Source organism: Salminus brasiliensis, chromosome 1 (assembly GCF_030463535.1).
Source record: "Salminus brasiliensis chromosome 1, fSalBra1.hap2, whole genome shotgun sequence".
Classification (NCBI taxonomy): domain Eukaryota; kingdom Metazoa; phylum Chordata; class Actinopteri; order Characiformes; family Bryconidae; genus Salminus; species Salminus brasiliensis.
This window is the reverse complement of record NC_132878.1, coordinates 4,305,610-4,321,832: the sequence shown is the minus strand read 5'-3', so window position 1 is coordinate 4,321,832 and position 16,223 is coordinate 4,305,610. Positions and strand designations below refer to the sequence as shown.

Sequence of the window (16,223 nt, the reverse complement as noted above, 5' to 3'; positions counted from 1 at the left end):
CATGCTGTTCAACCAGCTTGGTGATGCTGGCCAGTCTATCTAACCAGCTTGATGATGCTGGTCATGCTAATGGACCAGCATGGTCACGCTAATGGACCAGCATGGTGATGCTGGCCAGTCTATCTAACCAGCTTGGTCATGCTAATGGACCAGCATGGTCATGGTAATGGACCAGCATGGTCATGCTAATGGACCAGCATGGTCACGCTAATGGACCAGCATGGTGATGCTGGCCAGTCTATCTAACCAGCTTGGTCATGCTGGTCATGCTAATGGAGCAGCATCGTGATGCTCAGATATGCTAGTCAGTCTGATCGGCCAACTTGGTCTTGTTGGTCATGCTGAAAAGTAACAGCGAGAAACCTTAAGACAAGGTGTCCCCAAACTTATGACGGAGAGTCTACGAATAAAATAAGCAGAATTGATGCTAACGCTCATTAATATGAATGACGACTCCATGTTACTGGTGTGTGGAATCCAAATAAGCCACAGCGAAGAACCCTCGCCTTTTGAATCATGCTGTTTACGTCTGTGCTTTATGATGGAGGGGGGGGGGGGCTACCTTACCGTAAAAAAGAGCCTACCTTACGACTCCAGAGAGCTTTCAAAAACACAAGTTTCTAAGTGCCTGCTTTCACATTCAGCATGACGGGCCCAACCGCCTTCAAAGCAGCCATTTCCTTTTTACGGACCTTCAGAGACTTTATTTCCTCGTATAAAAAAGGTGAAGTGCTAATGGCCTTTTCTTCAAACAGCTTCACCTCTCCGCTTCTTCTCCGAGAAAGCTGGAGCAGACTTGCTAACCAAACTTTTAGTCAGTGGGTTAATGAGACAATTCAAACGTTACGCTCTCCAGTCTCCGGTTAGCATTTGCGCTGAAGGTAGGGGATCCTGGCGGAATGACTTTTCATCGCCCTCCTTAATTAATGACTGACCGTCGCCAAAGTCCAGACTGATTTCGCCCGTCTCCGAGGAGGCCGCTTTTAATCGTTAGAAAAGAAAGAGCTAAAAACCTTGACATTTATCAAAGCTGAATGTTTTTGTTTTATATATATATTTTTTTCCCGGCACTAACTCCTGTCGGAACACGGCGAAACCTCCTCGGCTTCTTTCAAAGTAAAAGCACTCAGCCATTAGACAAAGTGGTCTAATTAAAAACGACTCTCATTAGAGTTCATTTACCAACCCTTACATGAATCAAAGATCACGGGGTGCGGAGCACGGTTTTGATAGCTGGGGTCGAGCGTCAGCGCCCCTGCAGTACACACAGATCCCCCCTCCACCACTACACCACCAGTTGAACTTACATTAAGTTGGTCAATTTGCAGAGATTGGGCATCGATTTATGCTTTACTTGAAGACCCCCATTCCATCCCAACACTGATTACGCCGACAGTAGAGTACTGTCTTCAATGATTTAGTAAAGTTCTCAGACAGGGCTCAAAAAGCACATACATGAGGATACCCCCAGAATACATTAGGATACGTCTTGATAAGGCTGAAGGAAACAAGAAAGACCAGGCAAGCCTGGTTCTGGCCGACCCCCACTGCATGGAATCGTCAGTGGCAACAGTGGGGAGTTTGGGACCAAAGTATATGGTCCCAAGGGTGTGACACTACCTCCACCATATTTAACCTGTCCAACTCTCACTGTGAGTTGTAGATCTGCTTCTAAATAGTGCTCTGTTACGCCACCAAGAGGGAGACTGAAGGTCTTGGTTGCAGTAACAGTGTGTGACACTACCTCCACCATGTTTAACATAGCTATCTCTCATTGTGAGTTGTAGATCTGCTTCTAAACAGTGCTCTATTACGCCACCAAGAGGGAGATTGGGGGTCTTAGTTACAGTAACAGTGTGTGACACTACCTCCACCATGTTTAACCTGGCTAGCTCTCACTGTGAGTTGTAGATCTGCTTCTAAACAGTGCTCTGTTACACCACCAAGAGGGAGACTGAAGGTCTTAGTTGCAGTAACAGTGTGTGACACTACCTCCACCATATTTAACCTGTCCAACTCTCACTGTGAGTTGTAGATCTGCTTCTAAATAGTGCTCTATTACGCCACCAAGAGGGAGACTGAAGGTCTTGGTTGCAGTAACAGTGTGTGACACTACCTCCACCATGTTTAACATAGCTATCTCTCACTGTGATTGTAGATCTGCTTCTAAATAGTGCTCTGTTACGCCACCAAGAGGGAGATTGGGGGTCTTAGTTATAATAACAGTATGTGACACTACCTCCACCATGTTTAACCTGGCTAGCTCTCACTGTGATTGTAGATCTGCTTCTAAACAGTGCTCTATTACGCCACCAAGGGGGAGATTAGTTATGGTAACAGGGTGTAAAACTACCTCCACCATGTTTAACATGACTAGCAGCAACAAGGTGTGAATTTCCCTCTGTGTCCAACACTCATGATGCATTTTTGACCACGGATTGGTCAGTTTGGAGACATCCTGGTCAGTTTCACTGTCTGTCCTCTGACTTATCACAGCGTATGGTTATTGTTTTTGTGCAGACTATGCCCCTCCCTGCCTGGGTCGGCTCCGCTGTTGACGTGGTTAGCGTCCTATCAGGGTCACCTGATTCAAAGTGACACCAAACTGAAACTGTGGCGCGCTACCGGCCTGCACTGCATCGCCCGCAGACAGGCATAAACAGTACAAGGTGTATGTGACAAGTCAACCTGTATCAACATAATACAGTCGAAGGAAAGGGAACAAACAGGCCGCTGTTTACCACAAGCAAAGCAAAGCAGGAGACTGAATACCACGCCCGCCGTGTGTGCAAGCCCGCCTATGAATAAAGCCCTTCTGTAATGGCATAATCCTTTAAGTCTGAGGCCTCTGGAGAATAGTGGACGCATGGACACACACACAAGCACTAAATGGTCAGTCAGATTATAGGACAGATAACGCACATACAAAAGGAAAATCTGAGCTCTCGGACAAATCAATAGAGATTTAAGGTGATTAGGATTTTTCTCCAGACATAAACCTCAGAAGACCCCTCCTGAACTCACACAATCGACCACAGCAGTCCACCACTCGCCCACGCCATGTGAAATAACTGGCAATTTGCTGGCAGTCGCTAATTACCCTTGAATGGACCATCGGACCACCAAGGACCCTGTGTGTTGTGGTGTACCATCATCGTCGTAATACAAAACCCTTGCATCTCCATTTTTTTGCCTTCTTTTTCCTTATAGCCACAGCATGAATGGACAAAAGTATTGGGACACCTGCTTGTTCATTGTTTTGTTTAAGGATATTAAAAAAAGAGCTTATCCCGCTTTTGTCGGAGTAACTGTCTCTACTGTCCAGGAAAGAAGAAGGCTTTCTACTACATTTTGGAGGAGCACTGACCAGGACGCTGGATGATCCCCACCCCCCAACTCTGCTGGGGGGCTTTATGTCCCTCTAGCCCATGCCAGGCATTAGGCAGCATGGTGCCAATAGGCTCATGATGTTTATCTGCTCCAGAGAAGAGTCCTAATCTATTGGCAGTACTTCTCTACAGGCACTAGACAAGTGTCAGCAACGGGTGCAACTTACAGTAACTGAGCCATGCTTTAGAAGGGGCGTCCACAAACATTTGGACACTTTGTTTTTTCAACATCATTTAAATCCGGCCGTTGATCTTCATATTGCATTGAAATTTCATGATGAACGGACCAACAGAAATGCCTCAAAATGACCTGGATTGACATATTTTTACATTGACTTCCATTGAAAGCTGAGAAGGTTTTTGCTATTTCTTGTAAAGTTGCTGCTTTGGAGATGCGAGGTTTTTGTGACAGTGACCATATCCTTCTTTTATGCTCTCTCTCTCTCTCTCTCTCTCTCTCTCTCTCTTTGTCTCTCTCCCCTTCAGTGTTCAGTAATTGAAAGATTTTCAGACGTCTAGTCGTCAGAGTCAGGGTGGTGGCTGCTGTGTGCTCCTGCTCGTCGTTTGAGTATCAGAGCCGAAGGATTTGAGTTCTTTCTTTCTAGTCTGGCAGAATAAATTGGAGCTGGGGTAATGTGTGTGTGTGTGTGTGTGTGTGTGTGTGTGTGTGTGTGTGTGTGACAAAGTAGTGTCATCATGGGACGGCCGCTGTGCACGTTTCTTATTACTCCCATCACCTGGCGCCCTCCTAATGAAATTCTATTCTGGGCCTTTGAAAGTAAAGGGACATGAACCCTGGTGTCCCACCAGCGCAGGTACGTCTCTGGCGGCGTGTCTTTAAAGGGCCCGTATCCGACTTTTCCCTTGCATTCCTTTTCTTTTCCCGGAGGCTCGCCGGCTCACTCTGACATCTGAGCTTCATCCCTTACAATTAACCGGGCTACCTATAACACTGGTGTACACAATATGGACAAAAGTATTGGGACAGCTACTCAAAATCTTAAAAAAAGAGGGGTAAGTTTTCCACTAGATTTTTAAAGGGGCATTGCTTTGAGGCGGATTTGACTGCATTCAGTGATAAGAGCGTGAGTATGTTCAGGATGCTGGATGAACACCCCCAACTCTCCAACTCAGTATCCCAGAAGTACTGGATGGAGCTCCACCATCCATCATTCCAGAGAACACAGTTCTTCCACTGCTCCACAGCTCAATGCTGAGGTCTTTGTACTTTTCTAGCCCACGCCTGGCATTATATCATTGTACTTATTATATACCCCAGAAAGTACATACAGCCAGCCCACCAGCGTAAGCCTTTCAAGGCTAAACAAAATAGCAAGGTAAAAAAAAAGCTAACCCAGCTGGCCAGCTCCAAACTCTCTGCACTGCACCTATCTGGCCATAGCAGTGACGTTTTAGCAGACGCTCTTCACTGTCCACTCAGAAAATATCCTTAGCTAGTTGTATCGGCTAGAGTCCAGAAGATCCCTCTAAGCTTAGACTCTACTAGATACAGAGGTCAGTATGAAGACCACAATACTCTACATACTCTACACTCTGCCTCTAAGTAGGGTCTTCAGTCTGGGTTTGAGGACAGCGAGCGTTGGACTCTGCTGTTCGGACACCCAGGGGAAGTTCGTTTGTTCCACCACTTCGGTGCAGGACAGTAAAAAGTCTGGACGCTCGTCTTCCGTGGATCTTAAAGGATGGCGGGTCGAGCCGAGCCGTACTTGAAGCTGGAAGGGCTCTTGGTGCGGATCGGGCTCTTTTGACCATCTGCATCAAGTACGGAGGGGCTGGCTGGTCCAGTCTTGGCTTTGTAGGCCAGAGTCAGGGGATCTGAATCTGATGACCTGAGCAGCAGCTACAGGAAGCCAGTTAAGCCTATTAAACATAAGGTAACAGGGTGGTAAATATGCTTCTGAGCAGATTTCACCCCAACCCAAAGTCACATCCTTCCCATTTATACATCAAACTGCATCTTAAATGTTTAATAAAGACATTCTATGGCACCTTTAAGAAAAGCCAGCGCTAAATTTAGCGTGACTCGTGCTTTAGGGGTGCAGCACTCGTACTCGCATTCATCCGTCCCTCTTGTAAAGCCTTTGTTGTTGTTGTTGTTTTTTGTCACTGCTTTAATACATGACACAAAACCACACATTCCTCTGTTTTGTGATCAGTGTGTGTTCCCAAGACAACAAAGAGAGCATTGTGTGCTAGCATACACTCCCAGTCTAGCATAAATCTCCATGCTAGCATGCTTTCCTGGGAAAAAAAGGGGTTGTTCGGCGTCATCCAAGCTGCTTTTGTGTAATTACTAAGCTGGTAGGCTCGTATATGGGTCAAAAGATGCTCCTTTTCATTCCTGCGCTACACGGAGTCTCTTTCTGAGCATTCGGCTCGGGGAAAAAAATAAATAAATAAATAGAAAGAGCTGTGTGTGAAACCGGATCTTAAATGGATGCCTCCGAAACGACTGCTGCATCATCACAAATTTGCATACGGATTCACTGAAAGGTGACCTTGTGGGTCTCAGCCCTACACACACACACATACACACAGACTCAGCTCCGTTTCGTTTCCCGAGCTTAATCATTCCCGTGCTCCGTCACCGAAAACACCCAATCATATATGGGCTATTTTTTTCTCATTACAACGCTCTGCTGGTTATCTTATCTTAAATGATTCCCCTCCAGGAATAATATCCTGCAACATTGGGTCTGGAGCTCACAGGGACACACTCCTCTTCCTCTAGTTTTGCTCGACTGGAAGTGCTAGCGCTGCTAGCGGCTTTAGCATCCTGCTTCCTTTTTTCTCGTAGGCTGCGTTTCTTTGCTCCATTTAACCCTCGTCTCCTTGAGAAATCCCTGCATAAGCAAACAGGCGCTGTGCAGACGGACACGGGACAGCGTCGCTGCCTCACCTTGCACTTTCTATTCTGGGGTGTTTCATCACTTCGGTGCTTATTATTTATAGATATTGCAACACAGGATGAACTGGGTGAGAGATATAGCTCTACAGTGCTGTTCGTGTACCTTCTAAGACATTTTAAAGGAAGTGTCACAGTAAAGAACGAGGACACCCTCATAAAAAACCTTTTTTTTGAACCTATATAAACATCTGGAGAGATGGAGGTGATCTAACTACACTCACACAACCGAGGAAACGTCCTTAATCAGCATTTATAAAATGGATTTAATAAGAATGTCATTTTCCTGTGAGGACAAATTCTCATAGGAACTTTTATGACTCCTTCAAATGTGTAGAATCAGACCCAGCTGCAGAACATCAGCTGCAGATGATCAGAACATGGTTGGAGAGGATTCTTCTGGAGGAGTCTCAGTGTCTTATTTAAACCTCAGACGTTTAGTCTGGTCTGATCTTGATGGTTGAAGTGAGTGAGGGGTGAAGAAGATCACCATGGTCCAGATCCAGAGAGCTCTCTGAGGCCTTCAGAAAGAAGGGTGGAGATGTTGTAGAGGAGTCTGCAGATGGAAGGAGGTTAAAAAGATCTCAGAACTGTTAGAAATCAGCCGCTGTTCCACCGTCCACTAAATCATCTACAAGAGGAACAGCTGACCAACATGGGCAGATCAGACCGTCCTAGCAAGATCAGCCCAAGAGCAGAACCTCAAGATAAGTAAAGAAGCCTCCAACGGTCCTAAAAGGTCGTCAGGGTAGCAGGTAGATCTTAAACACAGTTGATGGCAGAGTAGAGCCAAGAGCCAAGATGCCAAAAGATGCCTTGGAATACAGCCGACAAGCACATGCCTCCTCAGATACATGCAAAGTCAGCCACCACCTCAATGCAGCCAATGCAGCATCGCTAGTTAGCCAATGCACTGATGTACCGGCTCTCCAGCTCTGATACTTCAGCCAACAGATGAGGGGTAGAGAGCGCCATCTATCCACACATAGAGAGCATGGCCAACTGTGCTCTCTCTGGCTCCGGCAGCTGATGGCGAGGCAGTATTTCCCAGGATTTGACCTTGCGACCTTTGAGCCATTGTGTCAGCGTCTTAGTGTGCTGAGCCACTCAGAGCTCAAACCGAATGATGTCTTATTTATTTATTTATTAATTATTTATTTTGATCTAGCGCTAATTTGCATTTGTTTACATTTGAGTTGAGAAATTTTTTAGGATGTGTAAACAGAAAATGTGTGGATGCGAGAAAATCTGAAGTGGGCCATCTGTAAAAAAAACGCCACAGACCCACATGCTTGGATCTCCTTTTGTTGCATGAGGCAGGTGCGAACAGCTTGAGTACGATGGGAGTGTCTCAATTCTGTCACTGATGCTTGTATTGATGCTTAGGACGAAGTGGTACAGGACAAGGCAGGAATTTAAAGCTTGTAACTCCAACTGAGGGGGTTTTGTCCCCTTGTGAATCCAAACCCTCCCTCCCGGTGGCACCAGGTCTGCTAATGGGAGCTTACACCAACCAGTTTGCACCTGGTCCATGTAAATTATGGCATAACATGACCCATAAAAATCCATTATAATACATTATCCAAATTTTCTATTGTCTTGAACAAATCGATTCTCCCAAGATAGGCCACACCACCTACGCTCAGCAGTTAGAGCTCCCTGCTATTGATGACAGGGTTGTGGGTTCGATACCCAGGCTCTTCAAGCTGCCACTGTTGGGAGCCTTGATCAAGGCCCTTTACCCTCTCTGCTCCCCGGGGGCTGGAGTTGGCTGCCCATCGCTCTGGGTGTGTGTGTGTGTGTGTTCACTGCCCCTAGTTCACTAGTGTATGTGTGTGTGTTCAATACCACAGATGGGTCAAATGCAGAGGACACATTGGGCTGTACAGAGTACAGTGACAGATACGTGCACCTTTGCCTTAGGTGCGTTATTGTTCCCTGAAGCACGGACAATATAAACGTTCTCCGAAAAGTACAACATGGTCCCTAAGGTCCACTACATTCACTTTCTCAGAGGGACAGGCACATATTTGTACCTGTTCCAAACCGAAAGATGCATTCTCAAAGGTACAAAATGGTCCTTAAGGTCCAGTAAATCCACTTTCTCAGGGGGGACGAACACCTTTTGTATCTGTCCATACAACAAAAAGCCAGGAGTCAGAGTCAGAGTGTTTGGGGCAATGCAACAGAATGATGTAGCGGATATTTGGGATTAGCTGAAGTAAGAAAATCTTGAAAATCTTTAGAAAGAGTAGAACAATGAAGCACTGAATATCTGGGATTAGTTGAAGTAAAGAAACACTGGCCATCTTTCGAGTGAGTAGGACAATGAAGCACTGAATATTTGGGATTAGTTGAAGTAAAGAAACACTGGCCATCTTTTGAATGAGTAGAGCAATGAAGCTCTGAGTATCTGGGATTAGCTGAAGTACTGAACCACTGAGATTGGTGGGATGTGTTGGATGATGTCCTGAATATCTGGGATTAGTTGAAGTAATAAAGCAATGGACATTTTTAGAGTGAGTTGAAAGGATGTTCTGAATATCTGGGATTAGTTAAAGTAATGAGGCAATGGACATTTTAGCATGAGTTGGAATGAAGTGCTAAATATCTGGGATTAGTTGGAGTACTGAAACACTTCATCTTTTTGGTATGAGCTGGAAGCATGTACTGAATATCTGGGATTAGTGGATGTAATGAAACACTGATCACTAAACTAAGCTTTGGGATAAGATGGATTTATTAAATACTGAACATCTTAGGGATGCACTGGATGTCTGGGATTTATTGGAGAAATGAAAAGGCTGAAAACTGGCACAGTCATGCTTCCTACCAAAAGTTACTGAAAGGGGGACCACCCCAGTGACAGGCACTGGTACCCTGTCACCCTGGTACCACCTCATCAATCACCTACTGTAGTTGTCACAGTAGACTAGCTGTTTATTATTTGAATACCTGTATAATTTTGGAGGTTGATGAATGACCCATGATGACGTTAGCAGTTGCCATGGTTGGGCTGCGTTTACGAATGAGGCTCAGATCAACAGGCATCCGGGATCTGTGCTCAGTTATTAATGGACGTTCCTGGAACTGGTGAAGGCATGTTCTGCAAGGCATGGCTTTACAGTTGTTATATGACTGGCCTAGAAAGGATTACAGAGGGTGTGGTCACTGTGGTCAACATGGGCCCCAGTGTGATCGCCCAACTCCATCACCCCAGTCATTTCACGATATGGACAAAAGTATTGGGACACCTGCTCATTTACTGTTTCTTCTGAAATCAAGGGTATTAAAAAGAGCATAACCTGCTTTTGTGGGAGTCACTGTCTCTACTGTCCAGGGAAGATGTATTTTTAAAAGATTTTGAAGGAGAAGCACTGCTGTGAGGATTTGATTGTATTCAGTGACAAGAGTGTTAAAGAGAGGTCAGGATGTTGGATGATAACCACCGCACCTCATTACCATCAGCTCCCCAACTCATCCTCAAAAGTACTGGATGAAGTACCAACAATCATTCCACAGCTAAATGCTGGGGGGCTTTATACCCCTTTAGCCCACGCCTGGCATTATAAGGCAGCATGGTGCCAATAGGTTCAATATGGTTATCTGCTCCAGAGAGTCCTTTTCCATTGTAAGTACTTTGCCAGTCTCTGCAGTCACTAGACAAGCTGTGTATGTGTGCATTTGCACATCAATAGAAAGGGTGTCCACAAATATTTGGACACATAGTGTATACACTGTGTCACTGATACTGAGCAGGTGCCCCAATACTTCTGTCTATACAGTGTATTTCTAATTGCTTAACTGCTTCAAATTCCGATTAAACTGCATCCTGTGTGTGTTCACACCTGGCGTTTCATGTGGCCAGGTAAAATCTGAATCTTATCCCATCCCATCATAAGCAAGTCTATTAGAGATTACTGAACACCTCCACATGGTTTCAGGAGAGTGTTTGTGAGGACTGAGGCCTGCAGTTTGCTCAGAAATCATGTAAATGAGTTTTTTATTGCTGGACTATTCCTTTAGGGTCTATTACTGCCATCATGTTATTCACTCATTCTATTTCACGCTGGCCTACATACACATGGAATTCAAAGAAGGGGGGAATACTATAGGCTTTCAAACTTCTTCCCTCTCTCTGATCTCTGCAGGTCGTCCTGCCTAATGGCGAATGCGTGGTGTTCCCCTGTGTGCCATTCATCTCTCGCTCTCATTACGTCCTATTTAAACAGTGGTATGTATTGTTAATGAGCCCGATTTTTTTTCTAGGACTCTTCCAAATCAACAGCGGTAACCGTTTAAATTGCTTGATCCTGGTCTCCACAGTTTTCCTTTCCAGCAATCCTTTCCATCAGCAGCTAAATTCATAAGCGCTACTTCAAAACTTCGCTTCATGTAGAGAAGACTCTGGCACAAATATTCCCAACAGACAAAAAGTGTCAATCTGTGGTTTTCACATATATACAGTAACAAGCACTGAGCATCCTTGGGATGAGTTGGAAGGATGTACTAAACATCTGGGATTAGTTGAAGTTAAGAAACACTGGCCATCTTTCAAATGAGAGGACAATGAAGTTCTGAATATCTGGGATTAGTTGAAGTACTGAACCACTGAGATTGTTGGGATGTGTTGGATGATGTACTGAATATCTGGGATTAATTGAAGTAATGAGGCAATGGACATTTTAGCATGAGTTGGAATGAAGTGCTAAATATCTGGGATTAGTTGAAGAAAGAAAATCCTGAAAATCTTTAGAATGAGTAAAACAATGAAGCGCTGAATATCTGGGATTAGTTGGAGTGCTGAAACACTAAACCTTTGGGATGAGTTGGAATGATGTACTGAATATCTGGGATTAGTTGACGTAAAAAAACACTGAACATCTTTCTAATAAGTAGGACAATGAAGTTCTGAATATCTGGGATTAGTTGAAGTAATGAAGCAATGACCATTTTTGGGATGCATTGGAAGGATGTACTGAATATCTGGGGTTTAGTATGTAAGGAAACCCTGAACATTTTTAGAATGAGTAAGAATGATAAAGTGCTTAATAGGATAAAAAAAATATATTGCTGGATATCATAAGTTGGAGTAATGATGTTTTGGGGATAAGTTGCGTTGACTGTCACAGCAAAAACAAAATGCTTGATCCAAGTCTACAAAGCTTTCCTTTCCAACAACCCTTCCATCTGGATCTATATTGATAAGCTCTTCTAAAAACCGCTTCATCTAGAGATGGCATGAGTATTCCCAAAAGCAAATCAAAGACAAAGTGTTACCCCATGGCTTTTAAATCCGAGCAGAGATAATAAGTGGGATGCCCACCTTGCCTTTAGGCTTTTGAAGCTGTATTAAGAAAGAAATACAAAAGTCAAGACAGATCTTGAATGATCTGCTGAAGACGCTAGTCAGTGTAATTAGCTAAATGGCCGCAGTCTTGAGTCCATTAAAAAGAGCTAGCGCTGTCCATTCCCTGTCTTTGTTTGAAATTCACAAACCACTGGACGCCTCAAGGCAGGAAAGGCATGCCTTTAAAAAAGCAGGAGCTTCTGGCGAGTGCCTCTGTTTGACAGATCTTTTGAAGGCTTAAAGGAAAAGACCTGCACTTTAAGATCTCCAGGCAAGGAAGATTCATCGAAAAGGCACTCCAGCTGCTCGGTGGGAACTTAAAAAAATAACGAAGGCCTTTTTTTTCCTCTTTTTTTTTTTTTTTTTTTGCCGTGGGCAAAAACCCACCGCAGTTGTGGGATGTCTTGGGTTTGATTAACTCAATGATGCTGCGGCGAGTCTCAGGCTGTGTTATCATTAGCGCTGGGAGACGAGGGGTAGTACAAAAAAAATACGACCCAGCGGACGAGGGGATGCTCTGAAGCTTCCCTCACCGATCATTTATCTCGTCCACAAGCCACGATGCAGTCAATTCCCCACACGGACAGGCAAGAGAAAGCTCAGAGATCAGGGATCGTATAGAAAGAGAGAGAGAGAGAGAGAGAGAGAGAGAGAGAGAGAGAGAGAGAGAGAGAGAGAGAGAGAGACTTGTTTACAGAATCTCAATATGAGAACTCTCTCACACCGCTAGCTCTGGAAAACAACAGTCAAATTACACTGCAACCCACCTCCAGACGCTCCTTCTAATGAGTGGATTCGCCCACTGTGAGGTACAAGACAAGGCAGGTTTCTTTATATAGCACCCTTCCTACACTGCGGTCATTTAAAATGCTTCACAAAGGAGAATGAAGAATAAACCAGATTAAAACACTGTGACAAAATTAAAAGAATAAAAGTACTAGAAGTAAAACTCGCTTCTGAGCTGTAAATCAATCGCTGGGATATCCGTGCTAGTCAAATTTTAAAACCTCTAGGAGTTGATAAAGCCTAGGATAACATATACACATACTCCAGGCAATTCTAGCATCTTTAGTGAGGAAGAGCAGCAGAATTTCTGCTTTCACCCAAAAATCTTATTCTTACTTAATCTTACAAAATCAAACCATCCTCTGAGCTGTATATCAATCCTGGAGATCTCCTAACAAGTCAAACTTTAAAATTCCAAGAAGTTGATCAGATGTAGGATAACATTTACATATACTAAAAATTTACTTTGAGGTAAGACCAACTTCTAAGCTATAACTGAACCCTTGGGATATCTGTACTAGCCAAAACGTCCAGGAGTGGATGAAGCCTAGGATAACATTTACATGTTCACAAGACATTTCCAGCACCTTAGGGCATGTAAGTGCAACAGTTACTTTTTTCACTTGTTAAAGAGCAAAAATTTCAAATCTTACTTTAAGGTAAAACCAACCTCTAAGCTGTAAATCAACCCTTGGGATATCTGTGCTAGTCAAATTTTAAAACCTCCAAGAGCTTAGGATAACATTTACACATACTCAAGGCATTTCCAGCATCTTTGAACACCTTTGGGATGAGTTGGAATGATGAAGCCCTGCATGTCTGGGAATAGTTAATGTAATAAAGCGCTGGACATCTTTGGGATGAGTTGGAATGATGAAGCCCTGAATATCTGGGAATAGTTGGTGTAATAAAGCACTGGACATCTTTGGGATGAGTTAGAATGATGAAGCCCTGCATATCTGGGAATAGTTGCAGTAATGAAGCACTGGACATGTTTGGGATGAGTTGGAATGATGAAGCCCTGAATATCTGGGAATAGTTGCAGTAATGAAGCACTGGACATGTTTGGGATGAGTTGGAATGATGAAGCCCTGAATATCTGGGAATAGTTGCAGTAATGAAGCACTGGATATGTTTGGGATGAGTTGGAATGATGAAGCCCTGAATATCTGGGAATAGTTGGTGTAATAAAGCACTGGACATCTTTGGGATGAGTTAGAATGATGAAGCCCTGCATATCTGGGAATAGTTGCAGTAATGAAGCACTGGACATGTTTGGGATGAGTTGGAATGATGAAGCCCTGAATATCTGGGAATAGTTGCAGTAATGAAGCACTGGACATGTTTGGGATGAGTTGGAATGATGAAGCCCTGAATATCTGGGAATAGTTGCAGTAATGAAGCACTGGATATGTTTGGGATGAGTTGGAATGATGAAGCCCTGAATATCTGGGAATAGTTGCAGTAATGAAGCACTGGACATGTTTGGGATGAGTTGGAATGATGAAGCCCTGAATATCTGGGAATAGTTGCAGTAATGAAGCACTGGACATGTTTGGGATGAGTTGGAATGATGAAGCCCTGAATATCTGGGAATAGTTGGTGTAATAAAGCACTGGACATCTTTGGGATGAGTTAGAATGATGAAGCCCTGCATATCTGGGAATAGTTGCAGTAATGAAGCACTGGACATGTTTGGGATGAGTTGGAATGATGAAGCCCTGAATATCTGGGAATAGTTGCAGTAATGAAGCACTGGACATGTTTGGGATGAGTTGGAATGATGAAGCCCTGAATATCTGGGAATAGTTGCAGTAATGAAGCACTGGATATGTTTGGGATGAGTTGGAATGATGAAGCCCTGAATATCTGGGAATAGTTGCAGTAATGAAGCACTGGACATGTTTGGGATGAGTTGGAATGATGAAGCCCTGAATATCTGGGAATAGTTGGAGTAATGAAGCACTGGACATGTTTGGGATGAGTTGGAATGATGAAGCCCTGAATATCTGGGAATAGTTGGAGTAATGAGGCACTGAACATATTTGGGATGAGTTGGAATGATGAAGCCCTGAATATCTGGGAATAGTTGGAGTAATGAGGCACTGGACACGTTTGGGATGAGTTGGAATGATGAAGCTCTGCATATCTGGGAATAGTTGGAGTAATGAGGCACTGAACATATTTGGGATGAGTTGGAATGATGAAGCCCTGCATATCTGGGAATAGTTGGAGTAATGAAGCACTGGACATATTTGGGATAAGTTAGAATGATGAAGCCCTGAATATCTGGGAATAGTTGGAGTAATGAGGCACTGGACATGTTTGGGATGAGTTGGAATGATGAAGCCCTGCATATCTGGTAATAGTTGGAGTAATGAAGCACTGGACATGTTTGGGATGAGTTAGAAAGATGAAGCTCTGAATATCTGGGAATAGTTGGAGTAATGAGGCACTGAACATATTTGGGATGAGTTGGAATGATAAAGCCCTAAATATCTGGGAATAGTTGGAGCAATGAAGCACTGGACATCTTTGGGATGAGTTGGAATGATGAAGCCCTGAATATCTGGGAATAGTTGGAGCAATGAAGCACTGGACATCTTTGGGACCAGTTGGAATGATGAAGCTCTGTGGAACTCCACCAGGACGTGATGATCACCTTTGATGGACACCCCCATGAAACATCTCTGGGATTGACTTGATGGAACTCAATTCAACATCTTTGGGATGAGTTGGAGTGCTGTTTTTGATCTGGGACTAAGCACTAATGTTCCTGTAGGTGAATCTTCACAGTAGTATATATACAACAGGGGGGTGTAGGTAAGGGTTGTTGGGGGGTATGTTAATAAAGGCCTAGTCGAAGGTCCAAATAAGGCCTAAGAACCTAAAATGAATGAGAACAGACAGGGTCTAGTAATGAAGCTCTATTAGTGCTGCAGTGTAGACCAGTACTAGGCTTAATCCATGCATATCTAAAGCTCTAATTCAGTTGTTTTGCTTTAAGGAGATGCAGTGCAGGCTTCATATGCATGAATGAAGGTGTGAGGAGCCTTCACACTCGCCCACTCTGCAGGAACTGACGTCTAATGAGACAGAGACTTACTCCTGCCCTGACAGCCGGCTGCGGGTAAATTGGCTAAATTGGAGAAAACAGGCAAACAAATGGAAAAAGCTTTAAAATAAAAAGCAACACTGTGTTCCTGTATTGTTTTAGTGTAGCTCGAGACAGCACTGTCCTCCCTCTCTCGCGCACACTCTCGCGCTCTCTCTCTTTCTCTCTGAGGCCGTTCTCACACCTGAAAGTCAGGGCCGAGGTCTGGACCACACTGTACATCGTGTTCATTTGATCTGGTCGGCTTGGGTTCCACACTGCAGCTCGGCGAGCACACCACAGAACCTTTTCATGATAAAAATTAAGTTGACAAAAGTATTTGGACACTGCTCATCCTGCTTTTCATGTTTGCGGATATCCCTTCTAAGGATGCAGCTGCAGCACATGCAGCTTTTAGCTTTAAGCTGCACCTATTGCTGACACAGATGTGCAAATGCACACACACAGCGTCATTAGTCCCTGTAGAGAAGAAGTACTGCCAATAGAATAGGACTCTCTACGGGAGCAGATCAACATCATGAACCTATTGGCACCATGCTGCCTAATGCCAGGCATGGACTAGAGGGGTATAAAGCCCCCCAGCATTGAGTTTTTGGGGAGTTGGGGATAATAAGCTTGCTAACACCTTTGTCACTGAATGCAATCAAATCCTCACAG

The 16,223-nt window shown here is 44.1% G+C and overlaps 1 protein-coding gene across 2 annotated transcripts in view; it reads right to left on the bottom strand.

Moving 5' to 3' along the window:
* The window catches only part of brinp1 (bone morphogenetic protein/retinoic acid inducible neural-specific 1), a 186,328-nt gene that overhangs the window by 70,464 nt on the left and 99,641 nt on the right, over window positions 1–16,223 (bottom strand). The gene's annotated exons all lie outside the window — the stretch shown is intronic.